Source organism: Megascapheus bottae, chromosome 27, assembly GCF_031878675.1.
Source record: "Megascapheus bottae isolate mThoBot1 chromosome 27, mThoBot2.hap1, whole genome shotgun sequence".
NCBI classification, from domain to species: Eukaryota; Metazoa; Chordata; class Mammalia; order Rodentia; family Geomyidae; genus Megascapheus; species Megascapheus bottae.
This window is the reverse complement of record NC_143535.1, coordinates 15,442,574-15,458,379: the sequence shown is the minus strand read 5'-3', so window position 1 is coordinate 15,458,379 and position 15,806 is coordinate 15,442,574. Positions and strand designations below refer to the sequence as shown.

General features: G+C 43.2%; 1 protein-coding gene and 1 pseudogene across 4 annotated transcripts in view; one reads left to right on the top strand and one right to left on the bottom strand.

The window, feature by feature from the left end:
- Positions 1–15,806, top strand: part of Kirrel3 (kirre like nephrin family adhesion molecule 3) — a 537,752-nt gene that overhangs the window by 184,775 nt on the left and 337,171 nt on the right. The gene's annotated exons all lie outside the window — the stretch shown is intronic.
- On the bottom strand, positions 12,360–13,103 carry LOC150045707 (large ribosomal subunit protein eL6 pseudogene; annotated as a pseudogene).

Sequence of the window (15,806 nt, the reverse complement as noted above, 5' to 3'; positions counted from 1 at the left end):
ATCTTACTGATTCCCGCCACCGCCACCACCCCCTCCAGCTTCTCCTTTTTGTCTCCTCTTAGTTGGAACTCATATTTGGATTCAGAGTCCGGGTGTTTGTCTACAGCTGTTACTCCCCTGGCATAAAATTGACACATGTCAGGTTGAATGTGAATTTTTAGGAATGCATGGAAATCACTGGAGCCTGAGCTCCAGGCAATCCTCAGAAGAGTTGGAAATGATGTCTGCCCGCTGCCCAAGAAGTGAGCCTGGGAGTTGGGCATGGGAGTTGAATGGAGAAACTGAAAGAACAAGAATTCCAATAATTTCTTTCCGTTCCCTTTCCTCTTCCTCCCCCTTCATTCTCTTCCTGTCCTTCACTATCCTTTCTTCTCCCCTCCTTCCTTCCTCTAACCCTTCCTTCCTCCATTTCTTGCTTCTCATCCTTCCTTCATCTATTCCTTTACATCCCTCCCTTTTTCCCTTCCTTCCCTTTACTTCTTCTTTCCTCCAATCCATCCCTTTCTTTCTTCCTCCTTCCCTTCTTCCTTCCCACCCTGCCTCCCCTTCTCCCTCCCTCCCTCCCACCCTCTACCTGCTCCTTCCTCCATTTTTCTACCTTGCTTCTCTCTCTCCTTCCCTCCCTCTCCCTTTTCTTTTGTCATTTCTCAATTACATAGTAAATAAATATTTAATTTCTATTATATAGTTTGTACTGTGGAGATCTGTAATCATCCTGAAAATGAATGCTCTTCAGGTGACAAGATGACAGAGTGAGGAAGTATTGTTTAATCTATTCATTAATTAATGAATGGCACCTTAGAGGCAGCCAGCAGATCAAGGATTCTTTTCTTCTCCTAGGACATGGCAGCTCACTAAGCAATGGAGTCCAGAGTCAGTCCAGGTAGAATGAAATGAAGCTGGTGAAGAACTGTCCAACAAGGGCACTGGAACCTTTGAGGAGGCTGAGAAGAAACAGAATCATTAAAGCCCCTTCACTGAAACAGCAGGACCACGAATTCAAGCCTCACTCTTCCTCCCCTGAACAGTGCTTCTTAGAGAACCATTGCCCTTCTTGCAATATTTGCTATGTTTTTTAGTACGCTTGTCATCACACCATTGTTTTCTGCTTTTGTTTAGGAAGGAATTAATTTGAATGCAAAAATGCTCCTTGAATGCACGGATACTGAGCTACATGCTTATGTATATGCTTAACTCTTTCATAACACCCACCCATTAAATCTCCTCAGACCTTACCCAGTTCCTTAAGTGGTGAGCCAACTGTGTTGATGCTTTACCTTCTCACAGCCAAACACCACCTCCATCCATCCTCCACTTCCTCCTCCCCAGTTCCTAGCTAAGAAATGGGGAAGAAGCAACTACAGTGTGATCCTTGTCCATTTGTTTTTATACAAGTAGAACTTTTTCACAGCCTAATCTAATCCTATCCTCCTGCCCCCCTCCCCCAACTCTACATATGGTTTCAGATAGTTCATCTACTCTCCTCCAGACCTGAGAATTCTCAAGAAAAAGTGTTGCTCTAGACTCAGGGTGTTCCAGTTTTTTTTTTCTAGGAAACATTTCAGAAAGTGTGATCCATCTATGACTTTTAGTTCCTCTCAGTCAACAAATGCCCATGAAATGTTAAAAGCAAAAGGAAACAGCAAATTAAAGCTAGGAGACATATTTCATAGATGTTGGTCCCATCCCTTCTCTAGAGTACTTTGATTAAGAGTTGTTTACTCCTATGCACTCTTCTCCACCTAAAAATCAGTTTCAAACATATACTTCAAGGTGAAGTTTTCCAGAGGATTACGCCTGGTTTCTTCTGCTGACATCTTCCAATAAGCCCCTGACTGGATTGACACTCTCTATCTTACACAAACAAGAGGCCATTGGGCCATAGCGGAGCATCTTTCCATTTATAGACATTTCCCTTCTACCCTTCCGTATTTAAGGAAGAAAATTGCCACTTATTTGTACAAAGTAAATTGGCTTATGCTCCATAAGAGGCTTCTTCACTCTCGCCTCTGCCAGGAAAAGGTCAGCAGCAGACTTTTGCTCGCCATTGAGCTCAGAGATTCTTGACAGCAAGTCAAGCAATCACACATTCCTAAACTGTAATTTCCTTCCCCGATGAAGACCTCAGTGGTCACAGGTGTTTGGTTTCAGAAGGCTTATTTCATTGCATGTTCCTGGTTATTGACTGGAATATAAATCATACCTCATGTGCACTTATTGAAATACAGCTGGAGTTACTGGAACCATCCACACGTAGATACATACAAATTCACATACTTACTTCCAAACAAATATTCACACACAGTACTTACAAACAGACACATATAGGCATCAAGGCACACACACACACACACACACACACACACACACACACACACACACACACACACAGAAGAATATACCCAACTTCCTCCATCTTTGGTTTGGGTAACTCTTCAAGGTACCACTCAGCTATGTCTTACCACAAAGTACCCTGGTCCAATGCAATCACCATTGTCCTAGCAACAGATAATAGTTGCATGTGTGACAGGAACATCTCAGGGCTTCCTGGAGCTACTACCCTTGAGTAGATCTAGTTGATATCTGAAATGAAGCAAACATCAAAGAAGCGGGCCAGAAAAGAGGTTTTAGATAAAGTCCCACCTTCTTCTGTCCAGAGGAAGTCAGAGTTGATAGCCAGAATTCACCAAAGAGTGGGTTTGGAAAGTTAACTCAACCACTCCGGTGGATGGACTGCTTTAGGTCACCCATTCCAGCTAGTTCTAATTTGGTGATTGAGTAATTTACAGGAAAATATGAGTGTGTTATATGCTATAAATCCCTTTGAAAGCTAGTGGGATTTATAACATACATTGTTCTAATTTCTTTAGGAGCAGCTGAGAGCTTCCTACCACCTGTCTAAGAGGAAGTGAGACTTCCTTACCCCTTGACCTTTGTTTGCATAAGCTGTGGACTCTATTTCTGGTGCTCTTTCTTTAGTGACCTCTGTTTATCACATGGCATTCAGCTCTGCAAAGATTTTACACATGCCTTTAAGTAAAACTGGTGAATGACACCCTCTTGTGAGATCCCATGACACAAAGGGCATGTGGCTGTTCGGAGTGTGCACTGACTGCATTTACCCTTGTGCTTCAGAAAGCCAGGTGTGCCCCTTAGTTTGTTTCCATTCTTCATAGCACTTGGCACTGAGTCTGGCTGGCATTCAGTTATCACTCTGAAATTCTGGATTAATGAATGAAGGAATCAATTAGGTAAGTCTGATACCCATTTAGCAGGCACCCAGGGAATATGGCTCCCTCCTGTAGAGAAATTGTTTCCCCAAGCCATTGGAGACTAGCTCCAATACTTTCTCTTCAAGCTGTTCTTCATTGCTCTGCTCCCCCCGCCTCCCCCACACACACACCTGGCCTTATCTACAGCCCACTTTCCTGTTCAATATGACATTCCTCCTTGGTTAGCTTCTCTACTTAAGGCCAAAGAACTCTAAGCAGAAGACTAAAGAAACAGCATAACAACATGCCTAAGCTAGTGACCTACGTTGTTTTTTTATAGAAATGTCTTAATGTTTATTTTCTTGGCTCTTCTCTCCTGGGCAGCATCATTTGCATATGGAATCACAGCTAATGAGGCTGAAATCATGTGACTTGAGATTTGAGATATTCAGAGGCTGTCAGGTGGACTCTTTCTTCATGTTTGCTCTTTTTTTATATTCTAGAACAATCATTCAACTTCTTTTTATTGTGGTTCCAGGGATTGAATTCAGAGAGCTATGCATCCTAAACAAACACTCTACGACTGAGCTATACTGCCAGCTTCAACTTTTTTTTTAAAGTAATATCAGTATATGATGTAAAAATCAACGTTAATAAATTCTTTAATAAAAAAATGAAGTGAACTTATCTAAGAAAAAAAAGGTAATATCAGTGTTTACTCCCTGAAAGGTGCCCATTGTTTCCTTTGTAGGGAAAACACCATGCTTTCAGTTTACAGATGAAGAAATGGCATGGGAGTTAAACCCTTGGTCCAGGCCCCACAGGTCAGGTTGAATGGCAGACCAAAGAAGGGGCTGAGAACTCTAGTCTCTTCGCATTGCATTCCTAGGTTACGATGGCCCATATTTCAGCAGCTCTGTTCTCTCATCTGATTTCCACCTATTAGAGACTTGGCAATGGTTACCCCTGCTCCACAAATCAGGGAATTTGCCTTGGGACCTTTGCGCAGGTGCTACATTTCCGACTGTTCCTGCAGCAGCGAGAGTCTTGCCACTTCTGTGATATTCAATTTGCAGGGGGAAACTCAAGAAATATCTGAGCAAATGAGTCCGTGGAAAATGATCTATCTGTCTGATGTCCCCAAAAGACTCCAAAATCATCAATTAAATAAGATAGGAAAGAAAGCCAGTATATTTAAAGAATTTTTTCTATTAAAAAATTGAAATGTAAGAGGGGTGGAGTTTCCAGTTAATCCTCAATTATGCAGAGTACACTTGGTTAACTAAAAATCTTGGTCTTTTTCAAGCACTCCAGTTAATCAAGGTTTTACTAAAAGAAAGAAAAAAAATCAGAAAGTCCAATGGGATTGAATTTTTGCAAATATCAGATCTGTGGGCATGCATGCGCCAAGGATATTAGTGCTACAACGATGTGCCCAGTGTCGGAAACCTCCCTGTCCCTTATCAGCTTCCACAGCCAGCAGACATCCTATTAAGGAGAGCTTCCCAAAGCCGTGGCTCTAAACCAGCCACTGGCTCGACCACTCCATTATCCCAGCACAGCTGCGCCCACTGTCTAATGACACCGGGGTGTCCTGTCTGCTCCCTCATTGTCCAAGGGTTGAATAATCTCTATTCTACCAGAAAGCTAGGAGTTCCCACCTGGTTCCAGAGGTAGCCTGTTTGTAGGGTGAGGATAGTGTTGAGTCTCACTCACTAATGGGGCTGCAAGGGTACCTGGGACTCATTATTCTTGGAGTAATCCTGAAGGTTATACAAATCCACATGCTGTCTGCAGGAAAAAAAAAAGAGGCCAGAAGCACATTTGAAATATTTGAGAATCCTAGCAGGGTTTTTTTTTGTAATATTACATACAAGAGTTATAAGGTTGCTGATTCTCCTCTGCAGTGGAATCTTAATGGAGGGACAGATCTGTCCCCTGAGACTCGTGTACCTGCTGTCTGCACCACTTATGCTAATGCCCTAATGAGTCTCTGTTTCTCCAGTCCCCAGATTTCCTCACCTAAGTTAACACAGAGAGGGGAGGGGGGAAACAACCCTGCTTTACTGTGAAATCCATCTCTCCACAGACTAGAAAGTGGGATGAGAGCTCAGGCAGGTAGCTGAGCATTCAAAAGACGACCAGGGGTGGTTCTGGATAGGATGTGATGGAGGATCTTGGACAAAGTGCTAAGGATGTAAGTTCATCTATTTTCAGTTGATCTAGGTGACTTCCCAGAGATCTTTTAGGAAATTCTAATAAAGCCTGATTTTTCATCGTCACTGACCACTGTATCTCCCTGCCCCCTCGTCAGGTGCCTGATGACAGTGTGAGGACAGGTGCTCAACCCTGGCTCCCTTTTAAATCTAGCATGGAGCTTCAATGTGACTCTAGTGCTCTGAGCCTCACCCATAGAGATTCTGCTGAATGATACCTTAGCACTGTTACTTGCTTTAAGTGCTCAAATGTATGTAATTCCTATTTCTCCCCCCTCTCTCCCTCTTTCTCTCTCTTCCTCCCTTTCTCCCTCTTCCTCTCTCTCTCCCTCAAGTACTTTCTCTGTTCCCTCTCTTCTTTTTCCACAGTACTAGCTTTCTAGGGGTCAGACTCGTAGCCTTTTCTGTGCTGAGCAGTTGCTCTGCCACCTAAGCCACAGCTTCATCTCCTTTTAGCTTTATAATATTTTTGAGATCCCGTGTAGAGTCTTTATCTAGGGCCAGCCTGAACTTAAATCCTCCTGCCCACAGTCTCTCCATGTTACTGGCAACATAGGCACATGCCATCATGCTCAGCGTATCGAGATGGGAATCTTGCTAACATACTCCACAGGCTAGCCTTGAACCAGGATCCTGCTGAGCTCTACCTCCTGAGTAGCTGGGATTATAGGTGTGAGCCACAGTCACTGGCACCTGGATTGGATGATTCTAAAAAGCCACTCACTTCCCCACCTGAAATTTTGCACTCTTAGCTGCTGATGCCACCTGTCCTGTAAATATCTGCAAAGTCACACTTCTGTCTTTCAGCATTTCCACAAGAGATCGCCCACAATGACCTTCCCCGCGGTTCTTCTGCATGTTGTTAGGAATGGAAGATCAAGGGGTTTCTGGGAGGAAAAAGTATGGCCGTCATCTCTGGCTCTCCTTCACCATGTTGCTCCATATCTTTTTTTCTCCCGGCCTCTCCTTTTCCAGTACAACTCCACATCTTCTCTTGTTGTTCCCAAAGCAGTTAGCTTCTTCCAGACTGAAGTCCTAGGAGGTTCCTCTTTCATCCCAAGTGCTTATCATCTTAGTTTTCCAATAATTCTCACATCTACCCAAGAGGAATCCTGAGGACAGCCAACCATACAATCTTTTTTTTCCAACTTTCTCATCACACACAAACACATATGCACACATTCATCCATTCACCCATGCATGTGCCCATGTGCACATATTACACATGCTTTGAAGTTCATAAGTTTCTTCCATCCACATCCTCACGTGGGCTCCTCTGTGAAAAGCCTTATTGTATCTTCATTTTACAAATGAAGAAACTGAGACCCAGCATGATTGGAAACACACAGACACTAAGGATTTAAACTCACCTGAGCCCCCAGACCCATGCTCTTTCCTTGCACTGACTTTTGCTGTGTAAATTGTGTTGAAGGATATGCCACACCACATGGCTTCTGGAAGGCAGGGGTGTATGTGTGTGTGTGTGTGTGTGTGTGTGTGTGTGTGTGTGTGTGTGTGTTTGCTGGTGCTTGAACTATGGGCCTGACACACTCTTTAGACTTTTTCCACTCAGGACTGGCACTCTACCACTTGAGTCACACCTCAACTTCTGGCTTTTCTATTGGCATTTCACAGATTTTTCTGCCTAGATTGGCTTTAAACCTCAATCCTCAGATCTGAGCCTCCTGTGAAACTAGGAGTACAGGCATGAGTCACCAGAGCCGGCCATCGTTACTCCTGAGTGAATTTCCACTCGTGAGAATCATTGAAACCAGAAGTACCTGTCAGGACCAGGAAAGGCAGAAATGGTGGTGTATTTAAGGATGTTAATATTCATAGAATTCAGTGGGGTCCCTCCAAATCGCTCTGAAATGCTGAGCCATTGTGGATATACAAATAATCGTAATCCACAAAGTCAGCAGAAGGGAGTCTAGCAATATTCTTCTTTCCCTGGTGATGATTTTCTAAATCTTTAATGAAATATCAAATGTCTTTTTTTTACAAGGCATGTTTTTTCCAATTTTTTTTTAGTAAGTCTTCTTTTCTGGGGGCCTGTCATGTCTACTTCTGTAACTTACTGGATACCCATAACCTTAGGGGAGCTGGAGAGGAACCTAAGCCAGGAGCAAGAAAGGAGAGGTGAAAGGCTCTCCTGACCAAGAAGAAGGCTGGTACAGCCTTCTTATGACTGGCATGTCATAAGGGAGAATGGAGCAGTACACCTAAGGTCTGAGAAGCAGAAGGGGACAGCTCCACAGCTCCACAGCTGCCTACCCAGAACTCCCAAGCACAAGCAAATGCTGCCTTTCCACCTGGCTGTGGTGAGCTCAATGAGCCTTCACTTCCATAGTCATCAGACTCATGCAGTGAGGGTGCAGAGACGCACCTGGTTCTAAAATCTTCACTCCCTGCCCCTTCCTCAGGCACTCAGGGAATTTAGGAAATCTAGTCCCCGGTGATCTTTTGCAGTGACCCTGTGCCAGAGGACTGGCATGTGTGTGCAGATGAATTGTTCTGAGCCAGTCAGAATGCAATTATTTCATTTTCTTTCCAATTCCAAATTGTTGATGTTTAGAAATAAATTGCTCCCGGTGCTTCTGATTTACAAGAATGAAATGCGAATGCAGAAAACAGGTTCAGTGGAGTGATTTGAATTTCCATTACAATTACAGCTCTTTTCAACCATATGATTCTGTGCTTTCCTCATATACATCAACCTGGTCCTGGTGGTGCATGGATCCAGAGATTCATGCTGCTGGGGGCCCATCAGCATCCCTATCACACAGCCTCTGCTGCCACAGGCCACATGCCTAGATTAGGACTAAGCTCCACAGGACGCCACTAAGAAAGCGGACACCGACACCGACAGATCCTCCTGACAGCCACACCAGATATGTCTCTGTGCAGAAAGAGCCCAATGTACTTGACACACACAGGAGCTCTGTGAATTACTAGGTTCCTACGAGAAACTGAGTCTCAGAGAAGACAGTTGTGGCAGAAGCTGATTCTAAATCAGAATTGATTGGACCTTCCAAGCAGTACCTTCTGATTCCTAGATCTTATGACAGCCCTTCAACTATTCCGTAGTATTGCTCAAGCCACATCCCCAGAGTGCTGCTTTGTTTATCCAGGTGCTTCCAATGTATGTAGGCTTCAGGGAACCTGAATGACATTTCTCCCTCCTCCCATTGTCCACTTCCTCCCTGCCCGGTGAATCCAGGTCTCCTACAACTGCAAAGTGCACAGAGAACCTAACCTACACGGGACCCATCTCTCCAGTCCAGCCTGCCTTTGGAAGCTTGCCCACTTTCCTTCTCGCTGCCAGTTCACCACATTATCAAGCCAGTCCTGTCTTGCCTCCCAGAACTTCCCTGATAGGTCACTGATACCTTATGTGCTCTAAGACACAGCCCAGCTCTGAGGATGGGGATAAAAACAAGCAACAAATAACAACAACAAAATGAGCAGCAGGAGAAGGTGATGCTTATCCCGAGACAGAGCCAGGCTGGCATCTCTAGTGCCCTCTTCCCCATCGAGTGCATGCCTGCGAGGGGCTCTGCAGGAGGAAGGAGAATTTCAGGGCTCAGCTGCAGAGACACTAAAGAACTGCAGATTGTAATTGAAATTGTACCTCTTCAGCCCCTTGCTGTGTTTAAGGTGGAGGTGCCTCTGCCACCATGGCAGTGACATGACGTCTCCCTCTTCACTTGTCCTCATCTGGCTCTCCGGGCATTCTCAGCCTTCCCTCCTGATTCAAGAATGTTCATGACCTATGTACCAGGGCAAAACAGACCAGAAAATTTTCCCTTCATTCAGAACCATCTCCTAACCGATACCTGCTTGGCCCTGGCTGGAGTCTGGAAGTAAGGGGACTAATGGATTAAGTCCCTCTCTTGCTAGCCTATTGGCCAAATTTATTATTATCAATATTATTATTATTATTGTAATTCTTTTGATGGTACTGGAGTTTGAACTCTGGACCTTGGACTTGCTAGGCTAGTACTCTACCGTTTGAACTAAGCCTCCAGCCCTATTTTAGCTTATTTTTATATAAAGTCCTGATCGGGTTTTCTCTTTTCTCTTACTTACCCCATCCTTACCACACCCTCCAGGTGTCTAAAATAGTATTCCCAGGACACCAACTTTATTCTATTAGCATATAAAATTTTTAAAAATGAAATCTTCCCACAGAATTGTCCAGGGAAAAGCTCGTCTAAATAACAAATTAAATGAAGACAGGATAGTAGAGTACCTTATTATTGGCTGTATGAATAGCAAAATAACTAGACAAGGTAATAGTTCAGGATGAAAAATGGGCTGTCATCTTTGATTCATGCTTTCCCCCATGCCTGTATGAGCCTTTACCCAGGTAGGAAGGAGCCTGACAGCTCAGAAGCAGGGTTGACACGGGATATCTGATGTGTTCCTTCCAAAGGGCTGGTTCTCTTGGGGTACAGGATAGGGAAAAAGTGGCAGAAGTTCAAGCAGCTCTATAATTAATTTTGTAATTAATAGACTTCATTTCTTAGAGTAGTTAGAGAAATTGAACAGAAATTACAGATCATTCTCACATGCTCCCTTCCCCTTGCACCCCCCCTCCATTATTACCATCTTGCATTAGTGTGTTACTGTTGGCAAGCCAGGATTATATTGTTATAATTAATTGTTATTCATTAAAGTCTCCAGTTTACCCAGGGGTTGCTCATGGTGCATTCTGTAGGTGTGAATAAATGTGCAACGGGTATGGACTTTTTTTATATTTTTATTGTAATTAATAAAAGGGTTACATGATATTTGCCATATAGACGGGTATGGACTTTTACACTATCACACAAAAGGGATTCAACATCCTAAAATTCTGTGCATTTCATTATTCATCACTCTCCTCATCCCCACTGCCCAACCCTTAGAAATATAGATCTTTTCATTATCTCTGGAGTTTTACATTTCTCAGAAGGTGGTGCAGTTAAAATCATATAGTATTTTTTGGCCCTTTCCAACAGACTTCTTTCATTAAGCAATATGCATTTAAATGTGCTCTGTTTCTGTGGTTTGATGTCTCATTTCTTTTTATTGTTGTATGATATTCTCTTGGAGGGATATACCACAGTTGTTTTATCTATTTGCCTATTGAAGGATGTCTTAGGTGCTTTCAGGTTTGTTGTTTGGGTTTTTTTTGGTGGGGGATTGGCAATTGTGAATAAAGCTGCTATAAATATTCACATACAGGAGTTTAAGTGGATATATGTTTACCAGTAGTTTAAGTTGAATATATATTTTCAACTCCTTTAGGTAAATACCAAGGAATGTCATTGATGGATGCTTAGCTTTGTAAGAAACTGCCACTGTCTGCCAAATAGCTACTCCATTTTGCATTCCCTCTAGCAATAAATGAGCATTCCTATTTTCCCACATTGTCTTAGCATTTAGCGTATGATTACCTTTTAGAAAATGCCCAGTTTAATTTTGTATAATCATGCAAATATACATCATTTGATATTATCCCATAGATGCTCTCATTTGATCTTGGTTTGTATTCTACAAAGAAGCTTTTCTGATTCTCATATTTAGAGATGAGGAGACTAGGTCTCAGAATAAACTACAGAAAACCCAAGGTTACACATTGAGTGCCAAAAGAAGCTAGAACCTACTCATTTGACTGCAGCCCCTATTTCCCCTGAGCTGACCATAGCAAAGCTTCCTTAAGTCATATGCATGAGATGACATTGAGAAGAGAGAGATGGCTCAGACTTATAGTTCCTGCCAAGGTTAAATTATTCAATTAGACACACTTTATCCTAAGGATACCTCAAACATCCTTTCGATAAAATTTAATATTTAATGTTAAAGCCTGATAATTTGGGCTGGGAGTTTGGCCTAGTAGTAGAGTGCTTGCCTAGCATGCACAAAGACCTGAGTTCAAATCTTCAGAACCACATACATAGAAAAAAGCCAGAAGTCATGCTGTGGCTCAAGTGGTAGAGCTCTATTCTTGAGAAAGTCCAAGGATAGTGCTCAGGACCTGAGTTCAAGGCCCAGGACTGGCAAAAAATAACCCTAATAATTCCAGCCATGATGAGAAATACCAGGACTTCCTTAGACTTCCTTACCATTATTTTTGTATCTTACAATCTTTGTGATGTGTGTGTGTATGTGCACACACACAAGCGCACACACACACACACATACACACACCACACACACACACACACACACACACACACACACACACACACACACACACACGCCAGTACTGGGGTTTGAACATAGAGCCTGAGCACTGACCCTTAGCTTTTCACTTAATGCTGGCACTTTACCACTTAAACCATAGATCCACTTTCTGGCTTTCATTGTTTTTATTATTGTTATTGTTATTGTTTTTCAGTGGTGTTTAGTTGGTGATTAGAGTCTCATGGACTTTTCTGCTCAAGCTAGCTTTGAATTATGCTCCTCAGATCTCAGCTTCCTGTGCAGTAAGGATTGCAGGCTTTGTTTTTAAATATCATGGGAAGGCACACTGTAATAATTTGCAGTACTTTTCATCTTTTCAGTCTTTTCATGCAGCCCTGATTTCACCTCATTCTAGCTATCTCTCAGTCTATCCCCAGCATTGGAAATTCAACCATTAGAAATGCATTCCTAGAAATGCATTCCTTTAGGCTTTTGTATAACTTGCCAGATTTTCAACAAGCAATGATTAAAATCCACGGCCTGAGAGAGAATGATGAGAAGCTATGTGTGTATGTGTATTTGGATTGCAGATTTAACCACAGTAGAGCTCAGATGTGCAGCGGAAATAGTTTTTCATATATATATATATATATATATAATATATTTTGAGCTTCTCAATAGTGTGAGTGGGCCTTCTGTCCATGCTATTCAACTCACTCCAACATAATTGACACATTTCCCACTAGTTAATTTGCAGGGGTTTTTTTGTTTTGTTTTGTTTTTAATGTATAAATGATTTAATTAGGCTTTTGTTGGTTTAGAACACTATTTTGTGAGGATAAATTCCATTTGTGAGAGCAAAAAGAGATCTCATGTAGCCTTGGAGCTGAGGAATAGCTTTGATTTAGGATAGAGTCTGTGAGTCCACAGCTTTCTGATCAACGTTGCACTGCTCTGTAACCTCATATTTCTCTTTTTCGGTGTCAAAGATCTCGCCCTCCTGGTGTCTGGGATTCCGCAGCTTCTTCTTCTTAAAGTACTCGTCAGTGAGGTGTTTGGGGATTTTCACCCCGCTGATACCAATTTTTGTGGAGGTGGCAATAACAAATTTCTGATGTGTTCTGCATAGAGGAACACGATGGAGGGACAGAGGTCCAGTCACATTAGTTAGCCACTGCCCAGCTGCTTCAAGAAAACCACTCTCTTGCCTCTGTGGCGCCCAGTGAGGATGATGAGGACGGTCCCTGGAGTGATGCTGGCCTGCAGCCTTCGCACATGCTGGCTGAAGGGCTTCTTGCCATGGCTCAGAGCTTCCGAGGCACATCTTCAGTGGGGTAGTATCTTGGCATTTTCTGAGGCTTAACCACCCGGGTACCACCATTCTTGTCACCAGCAACTGGTTTTGTGACAGTCGCAAGAACCTTTTCCTTCTTTTTCTTTTCAACCTTGGACTTTGCAGGTGAATATTTCCTCTTGTACATGGCTTTTCTGGAATACATAGCAGACCGGGGGAGTATCTGCCAATTCCTCGGACCGGTACTGGGTTTCGGCTGCAGTGGGGGACTGCTTTCTTGGTCTTTTTAGCTTTGGCTTCTTCTTCACCTTGCCATTGGCACCAGCTTTTTTGGTTATGGGTGTCTTCACCTTAGAGTTTGGCTTCTTATCCTTTTCCCCCTGCCATCTTGCAAGACCGGAAAGAGAACTAGGTTCCCGGCTTCCAGTCTATAAGTCTGCAGTTTTTTTTAAGTGAAGTTTCATCCTCCAAATTCTGACCTACTTGTGTTGAAAGGACCTCCTGGTTCTATGTTGGTCTCTCTGCAGGAGTCAGTGTTAGAAACCACTATAGACCTTTGGCAATGGTGGTAGCAAGGAGCCTCTGGTGGCATCTGAGAAAGAGTGTACAGCCGCCCCCTTCTCTCTCTCCCTCCTTTATGCTCTGCTGGACACATGAGATGCTTAGCTCAAGTCCAAGGGGTTACGAGACATTCAAGAGGGAGAAGTTAAACCCTTTCTCAGCTCAGCTGTGTACTCCACCCAGAAACTGTCTACATCATGGCTTTCTGCCAGAGTCAAAAGTGCTTTTTGAGAACATGCTATATGTACTGTCCTAACTAAACAGCTTTTTAGTTGTCTCACTTTAAAAAAAGTCATTTCATTTTCTTGCCCTCTGCTACCTGGGAGCAATAAACCTTGTGTTTTATAGTAGTCGGGGTGCTAAAAATGTATCTGTTTATAGATGCAAAATATTGGACACTTTAGTTTTACTATGTGATACTTAAAGCATTAAAGGTAATATATGCATACATATATGTATATAGAAGAGACGTAAGCCTATCAACAGCAGTTGGCCAATTGTGAACCTCTGTGTACCTCCATCCTTGTTCTGCACCCCTACAAGAAGAAATCATTGTTATTCTCCTTCTTCTCTTGCTGTGCTTTTCCACCCCCAGTAGTTTTATCTCATATGTAGATCCCTCAATAATATATTTTATTTCTGCTTGTTCTCCAGCCATATAAAAATAGATTCAGACTTTATATAGTATTTTACAGTCTGCTTTATTCTACGCAATATTAGATTTAAGATTTACCCGGGTTATTGCTGGTAACTGTCATTCACAGCATTGTGTGCATTTGCCATAATTTATTTATCTCTTCTCCTATTCGCAGACAATTGTGGTGTATTATGTCTTCAATATGCAGTGTCCCCCACAGATTCAGATGTAAAATGCTGGGTTCCCACTTGGTGGTGCTATTTTAGGAAGTGATAGGATCTTTAGGAGTAGATCATTGTGTGCATTGTGGGGGGAGGGTTGTAGGGGGAGGGGGATCTTTTTATTGTTGCTTAACCTTACTTGTTCCTATCAAGGCTGGAACTCTACCATTTGAACCACACTACCACCGGTAGCTTTTTGCTGGTTAATTGAAGATAACATGTCTCATGGGCTTTTCTGCCCAGGTTGGCTTTGACCTCCAGTCCTTAGATCTCAGCCTCTTGTGCAGCTACGATGACATTTATGAACCACAATATCCTGTGGAACATTGTATTTGAACATTATACCTGAGCCTCCATCCCTTCCTTTGCTCTCTACTTCCTGTCCACCATGAGATGAACATCTTCCCTGCCTCACACTCTGGGATGTACTTCTGCCTCACAATGGGCTCAGGAACCTGGAGGCAAGCAGTCATGAGCTGAACCCTCTGACCATGAGAGCCAAAACGAGTGATTCCCCCTCGCAAGTGGTTTGTGTGGGGTATTTTGTTATGGTGATGCAAAACTAACTAATTCAGTGTATGGGTGTCATAAACAGTGCTTCCTGCAAGCTGTCCAGAGTGTGTCTAACAAGTGCTTTACCGTTAAGGAGGTGAAGAAGGTTAAGCACATAGGTCTTAGCACTAGGCCACCGAGTCTCAGTCCAGGCTCTACCTCCATGTGTCTTGAGCCAGCTTCCATCTCCATCTTCTCCAATGTAGAGCGAAGATGGTAATCATGCATATCTCTTACCCATGGTGTGATGATGACATGAGCACACCACCCATATGTTTAATGCTTTGACTATACACCATGAAGAGGTCACCACTGTGTCCATTTTATAGACACTAGAAAATGCCAAGGTCAAATACCTTTCAGTGATCAGCTAGGTAATAGTTGGCAGAAGACACCTGCCATCAGGGCTGGTTTTATTCGTCTCACATCATCCTAGGGTCTACATCATCTTTTGCTCTCCCATGAAGAACAAGCCTTCTATTCAGGGGCAGGTATTATTAGGATGTCAGCAGGGACATCAGGCATTGAGGCATGACATCCTGGACAGAAGGGAAGAACACTGTACATAAATCTTACCTACTGGCCTCTGAAAGTAGCCCCTCCCTACATCTTTGTTCCTTTGTCTTCTCCCCACACAGATATGAATGCAGAGCAAGTATGAATCAACCCTCTAGTCATCTATCCACACCTTCCCCTCTGAGAGCCGTCTACAGGCTCTGCACCTGTCTATTCTGTTGATCACGTGCCCCCCGAGGACGGAAGGCCAAGCATCAGTAGCCCTTCTGCCCCGAGTTTGAGGTCACTTGCACCTAGCTTTGACCTAACCATTAGGTCTGTGGTCCTGGGACCAACAGACAGGTCTGTCAGGGTCCACTGCCCTCAGTTCAGCCTTCTCGCAGGGGCCACTTCTTTTATTAGCACTCAGTGGATCCACTTCTTTGT